The 9960-nt window shown below is 42.9% G+C and overlaps 1 long non-coding RNA gene across 2 annotated transcripts; it reads left to right on the top strand.

Annotated features, from left to right (window-relative positions):
• Window positions 1-1824: 1824 nt before the first annotated feature.
• Window positions 1825-9954, top strand: LOC119660765. 2 transcript variants are annotated; one of them, XR_005250477.1, is made up of 15 exons: window positions 3894-4265; window positions 4347-4679; window positions 4758-5089; window positions 5171-5502; window positions 5584-5916; window positions 5995-6327; window positions 6411-6741; window positions 6825-7157; window positions 7236-7567; window positions 7649-7980; window positions 8062-8394; window positions 8473-8805; window positions 8889-9219; window positions 9303-9635; window positions 9713-9954. It is a non-coding gene; the product is annotated as an uncharacterized LOC119660765 (long non-coding RNA). The 2 variants fall into 2 exon arrangements; XR_005250478.1 differs by lacking the exons at window positions 3894-4265; window positions 4347-4679 and adding an exon at window positions 1825-1842.
• The last annotated feature ends 6 nt before the right edge of the window (window positions 9955-9960 follow it).

The following is a 9960-nucleotide window of genomic DNA, read 5'->3' as shown; positions in this document are numbered from 1 at the left end:
CTGATTTGGGGACTATCTTTCGTTCCTGAAATGGACAGCATGGCAACGAGATTGCTAGTTGTGGGGCTGTTTAAAATCTAGTCTAGTCTAGTCTAGTAGTTCACACCGGCCCCGCTTTCCGCATAATTTTCAACCCGGACCGGGATGTTTTCTCTGCAGTTCGCCCTGGAGAGGAGCGATGGTATCAACAACAAAAAGCACGATTGAAATTTTCGGAAATGTATACACCGTTTAGACCATATACTGCCGTCACCCAAAAATTCCGCCTTCGTTGTTTCCACCACAATCTGGAGATACAATTATTCCAACACCAATTTTAAGTTCAGGCTGCTCCTCCCCAATGTTTCTTTTGTGCTGCTATTTGGAAATAATACATGGAGAGTGATTACCACCGTTGGAAAGGAAGCTACGAACATTCATCAATTCATCGTTGTCCTACAATTATGGGGCGTAGAACGGTGGAGAAAAAATGCAAAGTGCAAATTTTTCGGAAAATCTGGGGGAAATTTAAGCCGAAATTATGTGCACTCTTAGTGGCATCTAATTGCATAATTTTTATAACATAAAAGATGCACTCACGTCGATTGTCCCCGTACAAAGTCACGGCATTGCACATAACCTTCAAGTTTATGCAATTATCATATGCATCTTCCTATACTTAATGTTATAAAAATCATAAAATGAAATGCCACTAAGACGCATCTGCCAAGATTGTGATAACACGGAAATATGAGCGTTTAAAGTTTTTAAAAAGATTCCTCCACTTTCCGGCCATTTTTTCGGCACCTGGAACCCCTCCCCCCCTGCCCGGATGACCGCCCTGAAGCAAATAAAAGTTGAAAATGGTTAACCAAGTTGTGTGTTTCCATTGGTCGAATTACTGAATGGATTAAAAACAATATATGACGACATGAGCCGGAGCTGAGATACCTTCCCATGAATTACTTGATGCATTGAAGCAACTCTCTAAGAGATTAAAATGATTTGTTTATATGCCCATTTAGGGATTAAATATGGGTGAATTGAAAAAAGTATGGCGGGAGGGCGGGGCTTAGCTTATGAGCTGCTCGACTTCATCCTACAGTGGCCATGTTGGATAAACTCTAATTAGGAAGAATATGGCCCCGCAGAGCATTTGTCAGTAGTTGCCAGATACATATTTTAACATGATTGATGTTTCAATTGTCGAATTGCCTATGATCCTGAGCATCTTTTTACTGCCAGCATTACCATCATTCGTGAATATAGTGCATTTGAGGGATTTAATGTCTTGTCGGGATTATGGTGATGTAGTAACCTATTTTAATCTCTCTTAATTTTGGTATGTATCGTGATGTTCTGTCTTTTTTTTTTATCCAACTCCTATAACAACATTTCCGATGTAGGCTTCTTTGCGTCCCCATATATCAAAATAGACTTAAAAACTTCACTTAGTTTCAGTTAGTCGTTGCTATTTCCTAGCCATTATGATATTGTTACTTAATTCGCAGAAATTTCATGGCCGTCTCCATTATTAATTACTCTAAAAAGATCAATGAGTCAGTTTTCTTCATATTTGAGTTAACTTATATAGAAAACATATTAAGCAAAATCAACTAGATACAGGAAATTTTTTTCTATGAAGGTGGTGTAATTTTCCGCTGGTTCCTAGCTCCTCCTATGATGTAGGCATGTGTCTCAGTCAATTTCACTCTACCGTGGCCATGTTGGATAAACTCTCTGATTAGAGAGAATACCAGGGCCGTTTCGATGTCACTCGGGAGTTTCGGCAGCGTGTACGGTGGACGAATGCGATTAAGCCGTTCCATTTGGCTCGTGTTGACTTGTCAAAACTGGATTTTGGTAATTATTTCGGCAATAATTAGTGCAGTTCTATATATTGTATGCAGTGCGCTTTAATGGAATATGTTTGTTCCACAGCTGATTTGACATTTCGTCGCAATGTTTTAACGCGAAGGTGATCAAGAACCGCCAACGCTCGCTGTTAGACGCAAATCTTAAATGGAACGCTTTCGCGAGCACGGCGAGGTTCGCTAATGATATCGTGACACAGCTAATGTACACGAATCAAAACACCAGGCATGTGTCTCAGTCAATTTCACTCTACCGTGGCCATGTTGGCTAAACTCTCTGATTAGAGAGAATACCAGGGCCGTTTCGATGTCACTCGGGAGTTTCGGCAGCGTGCACGGTGGACCAATGCGATTAAGCCGTTCCATGTGGCTCGTGTTGACCTGCCAAAATTGGATTTTGGTAATTATTTCGGCAATAATTAATGCAGTTCTATATATTGTATGCAGTGCGATTTAATGGAATATTATGTTTGTTCCACAGCTGATTTGACATTGCGTCGCAATATTTTAACGCGAAGGTGATCAAGAACCTACAACGCTCGCTGTTAGACGCAAATCTTAAATGGAACGCTTTCGCGAGCACGGCGAGGTTCGCTAGTGATATCGTGATACAGCTAATGTACACGAATCAAAACACCAGGCATGTGTCTCAGTCAATTTCACTCTACCGTGGCCATGTTGGATAAACTCTCTGATCAGAGAGAATACCAGGGCCGTTTCGATGTCACTCGGGAGTTTCGCCCATTTAGGCATTAAATATGGCTGAATTGAAAAAAGTATGGCGGGAGGGCGGGGCTTAGCTTATGAGCTGCTCGACTTCATCCTACAGTGGCCATGTTGGATAAACTCTAATTAGGAAGAATATGGCCCCGCAGAGCATTTGTCAGTAGTTGCCAGATACATATTTTAACATGATTGATGTTTCAATTGTCGAATTGCCTATGATCCTGAGCATCTTTTTACTGCCAGCATTACCATCATTCGTGAATATAGTGCATTTGAGGGATTTAATGTCTTGTCGGGATTATGGTGATGTAGTAACCTATTTTAATCTCTCTTAATTTTGGTATGTATCGTGATGTTCTGTCTTTTTTTTTTATCCAACTCCTATAACAACATTTCCGATGTAGGCTTCTTTGCGTCCCCATATATCAAAATAGACTTAAAAACTTCACTTAGTTTCAGTTAGTCGTTGCTATTTCCTAGCCATTATGATATTGTTACTTAATTCGCAGAAATTTCATGGCCATCTCCATTATTAATTACTCTAAAAAGATCAATGAGTCAGTTTTCTTCATATTTGAGTTAACTTATATAGAAAACATATTAAGCAAAATCAACTAGATACAGGAAATTTTTTTCTATGAAGGTGGTGTAATTTTCCGCTGGTTCCTAGCTCCTCCTATGATGTAGGCATGTGTCTCAGTCAATTTCACTCTACCGTGGCCATGTTGGATAAACTCTCTGATTAGAGAGAATACCAGGGCCGTTTCGATGTCACTCGGGAGTTTCGGCAGCGTGTACGGTCGACGAATGCGATTAAGCCGTTCCATTTGGCTCGTGTTGACTTGTCAAAACTGGATTTTGGTAATTATTTCGGCAATAATTAGTGCAGTTCTATATATTGTATGCAGTGCGCTTTAATGGAATATGTTTGTTCCACAGCTGATTTGACATTTCGTCGCAATGTTTTAACGCGAAGGTGATCAAGAACCGCCAACGCTCGCTGTTAGACGCAAATCTTAAATGGAACGCTTTCGCGAGCACGGCGAGGTTCGCTAGTGATATCGTGACACAGCTAATCTACACGAATCAAAACACCAGCCATGTGTCTCAGTCAATTTCACTCTACCGTGGCCATGTTGGATAAACTCTCTGATCAGAGAGAATACCAGGGCCGTTTCGATGTCACTCGGGAGTTTCGGCAGCGTGCACGGTGGACCAATGCGATTAAGCCGTTCCATGTGACTCGTGTTGACCTGTCAAAACTGGATTTTGGTAATTATTTCGGCAATAATTAATGCAGTTCTATATATTGTATGCAGTGCGATTTAATGGAATATTATGTTTGTTCCACAGCTGATTTGACATTGCGTCGCAATGTTTTAACGCGAAGGTGATCAAGAACCGACAACGCTCGCTGTTAGACGCAAATCTTAAATGGAACGCTTTTGCGAGCACGGCGAGGTTTGCTGGTGATATTGTGACACAGCTAATGTACACGAAACGAAACACCAGGCATGTGTCTCAGTCAATTTCACTCCACCGTGGCCATGTTGGATAAACTCTGTGATTAGAGAGAATACCAGGGCCGTTTCGATGTCACTCGGGAGTTTCGTCAGCGTGTACGGTGGACGAATGCGATTAAGCCGTTCCATGTGGCTCGTGTTGACCTGTCAAAACTGGATTTTGGTAATTATTTCGGCAATAATTAATGCAGTTCTATATATTGTATGCAGTGCGATTTAATGGAATATTATGTTTGTTCCACAGCTGATTTGACATTGCGTCGCGATGTTTTAACGCGAAGGTGATCAAGAACCGACAACGCTCGCTGTTAGACGCAAATCTTAAATGGAACGCTTTTGCGAGCGCGGCGAGGTTCGCTAATGATATCGTGACACAGCTAATGTACACGAATCAAAACACCAGGCATGTGTCTCAGTCAATTTCACTCTACCGTGGCCATGTTGGATAAACTCTCTGATTAGAGAGAATACCAGGGCCGTTTCGATGTCACTCGGGAGTTTCGGCAGCGTGTACGGTGGACCAATGCGATTAAGCCGTTCCATGTGGCTCGTGTTGACCTGTCAAAACTGGATTTTGGTAATTATTTCGGCAATAATTAGTGCAGTTCTATATATTGTATGCAGTGCGCTTTAATGGAATATGTTTGTTCCACAGCTGATTTGACATTTCGTCGCAATGTTTTAACGCGAAGGTGATCAAGAACCGACAACGCTCGCTGTTAGACGGAAATCTTAAATGGAACGCTTTTGCGAGCGCGGTGAGATTCGCTAGTGATATCGTGACACAGCTAATGTACACGAATCAAAACACCAGCCATGTGTCTCAGTCAATTTCACTCTACCGTGGCCATGTTGGATAAACTCTCTGATTAGAGAGAATACCAGGGCCGTTTCGATGTCACTCGTGAGTTTCGTCAGCGTGCTCGGTGGACCAATGCGACTAAGCCGTTCCATTTGGCTCGTGTTGACCTGCCAAACTGGATTTTGGTAATTATTTCGGCAATAATTAATGCAGTTCTATATATTGTATGCAGTGCGATTTAATGGAATATTATGTTTGTTCCACAGCTGATTTGACATTGCGTCGCAATGTTTTAACGCGAAGGTGATCAAGAACCGACAACGCTCGCTGTTAGACGGAAATCTTAAATGGAACGCTTTTGCGAGCGCGGTGAGATTCGCTAGTGATATCGTGACACAGCTAATGTACACGAATCAAAACACCAGCCATGTGTCTCAGTCAATTTCACTCTACCGTGGCCATGTTGGATAAACTCTCTGATTAGAGAGAATACCAGGGCCGTTTCGATGTCACTCGTGAGTTTCGTCAGCGTGCTCGGTGGACCAATGCGACTAAGCCGTTCCATTTGGCTCGTGTTGACCTGCCAAACTGGATTTTGGTAATTATTTCGGCAATAATTAATGCAGTTCTATATATTGTATGCAGTGCGATTTAATGGAATATTATGTTTGTTCCACAGCTGATTTGACATTGCGTCGCAATGTTTTAACGCGAAGGTGATCAAGAACCGACAACGCTCGCTGTTAGACGCAAATCTTAAATGGAACGCTTTTGCGAGCGCGGTGAGATTCGCTAGTGATATCGTGACACAGCTAATGTACACGAATCAAAACACCAGGCATGTCGCTCAGTCAATTTCACTCTACCGTGGCCATGTTGGATAAACTCTCTGATTAGAGAGAATACCAGGGCCGTTTCGATGTCACTCGGTAGTTTCGTCAGCGTGTACGGTCGACCAATGCGATTAAGCCGTTCCATTTGGCTCGTGTTGACCTGTCAAAGTTGGATTTTGGTAATTATTTCGGCAATAATTAATGCAGTTCTTTATATTGTATGCAGTGCGATTTAATGGAATATGTTTGTTCCACAGCTGATTTGACATTGCGTCGCAATGTTTTAACGCGAAGGTGATCAAGAACCGACAACGCTCGCTGTTAGACGCAAATCTTAAATGGAACGCTTTTGCGAGCGCGGTGAGATTCGCTAGTGATATCGTGACACAGCTAATTTACACGAATCAAAACACCAGGCACGTGTCTCAGTCAATTTCACTCTACCGTGGCCGTGTTGGATAAACTCTCTGATTAGAGAGAATACCAGGGCCGTTTCGATGTCAGTCGGGAGTTTCGTCGGCGTGTACGATGGGCCAATGCGATTAACCCGTTCCATTTGGCTGGTGTTGACCTGTGAAAACTGGATTTTGGTAATTATTTTTCGGCAATAATTAATGCAGTTCTATATATTGTATGCAGTGCGATTTAATGGAATATTATGTTTGTTCCACAGCTGATTTGACATTGCGTCGCAATGTTTTAACGCGAAGGTGATCAAGAACCGACAACCCTCGCTGTTAGAGGCAAATCGTAAATGGAACGCTTTTGCGAGCACGGCGAGGTTCACTAGTGATAATGTCACACAGCCAATATACACGAAACAAAACACCAGGCATGTGTCCCAGTCAATTTCACTCTACCGTGGCCATGTTGGATAAACTCCGATTAGAGAGAATACGAGGGCCATTTGGATGTCACTCGGGAGTTTCGGCAGCGTGTACGGTGGACGAATGCGATTAAGCCGTTCCATTTGCCTGGTGTTGACCTGTGAAAACTGGATTTTGGTAATTATTTTTCGGCAATAATTAATGCAGTTCTATATATTGTATGCAGTGCGATTTAATGGAATATTATGTTTGTTCCACAGCTGATTAGACATTGCGTCGCAATGTTTTAACGCGAAGGTGATCAAGAACCGACAACCCTCGCTGTTAGACGCAAATCTTAAATGGAACGCTTTTGCGAGCACGGCGAGGTTCGCTAGTGATATCGTGACACAGCTAATGTACACGAATCAAAACACCATGCATGTGGCTCAGTCAATTTCACTCTACCGTGGCCATGTTGGATAAACTCTCTGATTAGAGAGAATAGGAGGGCCGTTTGGATGTCACTCGGAAGTTTCGGCAGCGTGTACGGTGGACCAATGCGATTAAGCCGTTCCATGTGGCTCGTGTTGATCTGTCAAAACTGGATTTTGGTAATTATTTCGGCAATAATTAGTGCAGTTCTATATATTGTATGCAGTGCGCTTTAATGGAATATGTTTGTTCCACAGCTGATTTGACATTTCGTCGCAATGTTTTAACGCGAAGGTGATCAAGAACCGACAACGCTCGCTGTTAGACGGAAATCTTAAATGGAACGCTTTTGCGAGCGCGGTGAGATTCGCTAGTGATATCGTGACACAGCTAATGTACACGAATCAAAACACCAGCCATGTGTCTCAGTCAATTTCACTCTACCGTGGCCATGTTGGATAAACTCTCTGATTAGAGAGAATACCAGGGCCGTTTCGATGTCACTCGTGAGTTTCGTCAGCGTGCTCGGTGGACCAATGCGACTAAGCCGTTCCATTTGGCTCGTGTTGACCTGCCAAACTGGATTTTGGTAATTATTTCGGCAATAATTAATGCAGTTCTATATATTGTATGCAGTGCGATTTAATGGAATATTATGTTTGTTCCACAGCTGATTTGACATTGCGTCGCAATGTTTTAACGCGAAGGTGATCAAGAACCGACAACGCTCGCTGTTAGACGGAAATCTTAAATGGAACGCTTTTGCGAGCGCGGTGAGATTCGCTAGTGATATCGTGACACAGCTAATGTACACGAATCAAAACACCAGCCATGTGTCTCAGTCAATTTCACTCTACCGTGGCCATGTTGGATAAACTCTCTGATTAGAGAGAATACCAGGGCCGTTTCGATGTCACTCGTGAGTTTCGTCAGCGTGCTCGGTGGACCAATGCGACTAAGCCGTTCCATTTGGCTCGTGTTGACCTGCCAAACTGGATTTTGGTAATTATTTCGGCAATAATTAATGCAGTTCTATATATTGTATGCAGTGCGATTTAATGGAATATTATGTTTGTTCCACAGCTGATTTGACATTCCGTCGCAATGTTTTAACGCGAAGGTGATCAAGAACCGACAACGCTCGCTGTTAGACGCAAATCTTAAATGGAACGCTTTTGCGAGCGCGGTGAGATTCGCTAGTGATATCGTGACACAGCTAATGTACACGAATCAAAACACCAGGCATGTGGCTCAGTCAATTTCACTCTACCGTGGCCATGTTGGATAAACTCTCTGATTAGAGAGAATACCAGGGCCGTTTCGATGTCACTCGGTAGTTTCGTCAGCGTGTACGGTCGACCAATGCGATTAAGCCGTTCCATTTGGCTCGTGTTGACCTGTCAAAGTTGGATTTTGGTAATTATTTCGGCAATAATTAATGCAGTTCTTTATATTGTATGCAGTGCGATTTAATGGAATATGTTTGTTCCACAGCTGATTTGACATTGCGTCGCAATGTTTTAACGCGAAGGTGATCAAGAACCGACAACGCTCGCTGTTAGACGCAAATCTTAAATGGAACGCTTTTGCGAGCGCGGTGAGATTCGCTAGTGATATCGTGACACAGCTAATTTACACGAATCAAAACACCAGGCACGTGTCTCAGTCAATTTCACTCTACCGTGGCCGTGTTGGATAAACTCTCTGATTAGAGAGAATACCAGGGCCGTTTCGATGTCAGTCGGGAGTTTCGTCGGCGTGTACGATGGGCCAATGCGATTAACCCGTTCCATTTGGCTGGTGTTGACCTGTGAAAACTGGATTTTGGTAATTATTTTTCGGCAATAATTAATGCAGTTCTATATATTGTATGCAGTGCGATTTAATGGAATATTATGTTTGTTCCACAGCTGATTTGACATTGCGTCGCAATGTTTTAACGCGAAGGTGATCAAGAACCGACAACCCTCGCTGTTAGAGGCAAATCGTAAATGGAACGCTTTTGCGAGCACGGCGAGGTTCACTAGTGATAATGTCACACAGCCAATATACACGAAACAAAACACCAGGCATGTGTCCCAGTCAATTTCACTCTACCGTGGCCATGTTGGATAAACTCCGATTAGAGAGAATACGAGGGCCATTTGGATGTCACTCGGGAGTTTCGGCAGCGTGTACGGTGGACGAATGCGATTAAGCCGTTCCATTTGCCTGGTGTTGACCTGTGAAAACTGGATTTTGGTAATTATTTTTCGGCAATAATTAATGCAGTTCTATATATTGTATGCAGTGCGATTTAATGGAATATTATGTTTGTTCCACAGCTGATTAGACATTGCGTCGCAATGTTTTAACGCGAAGGTGATCAAGAACCGACAACCCTCGCTGTTAGACGCAAATCTTAAATGGAACGCTTTTGCGAGCACGGCGAGGTTCGCTAGTGATATCGTGACACAGCTAATGTACACGAATCAAAACACCATGCATGTGGCTCAGTCAATTTCACTCTACCGTGGCCATGTTGGATAAACTCTCTGATTAGAGAGAATAGGAGGGCCGTTTGGATGTCACTCGGAAGTTTCGGCAGCGTGTACGGTGGACCAATGCGATTAAGCCGTTCCATGTGGCTCGTGTTGATCTGTCAAAACTGGATTTTGGTAATTATTTCGGCAATAATGCAGTTCTATATATTGTATGCAGTGCGATTTAATGGAATATTATGTTTGTTCCACAGCTGATTTGACATTGCGTCGCAATGTTTTAACGCGAAGGTGATCAAGAACCGACAACCCTCGCTGTTAGACGCAAATCTTAAATGGACCGCTTTTGCGAGCACGGCGAGGTTCACTAGTGATATCATGACACAGCAAATGTACACGAAACAAAACACCAGGCATGTGTCCCAGTCAATTTCACTCCACCGTGGTCATGTTGGATAAACTCTCTGATTAGAGAGAATACGAGGGCCGTTTGGATGTCACT

This window comes from Hermetia illucens, chromosome 7 (assembly GCF_905115235.1).
Source record: "Hermetia illucens chromosome 7, iHerIll2.2.curated.20191125, whole genome shotgun sequence".
In the NCBI taxonomy this organism is placed as follows: Eukaryota; Metazoa; Arthropoda; class Insecta; order Diptera; family Stratiomyidae; genus Hermetia; species Hermetia illucens.
This window is presented reverse-complemented; position numbering and strand designations above follow the sequence as displayed.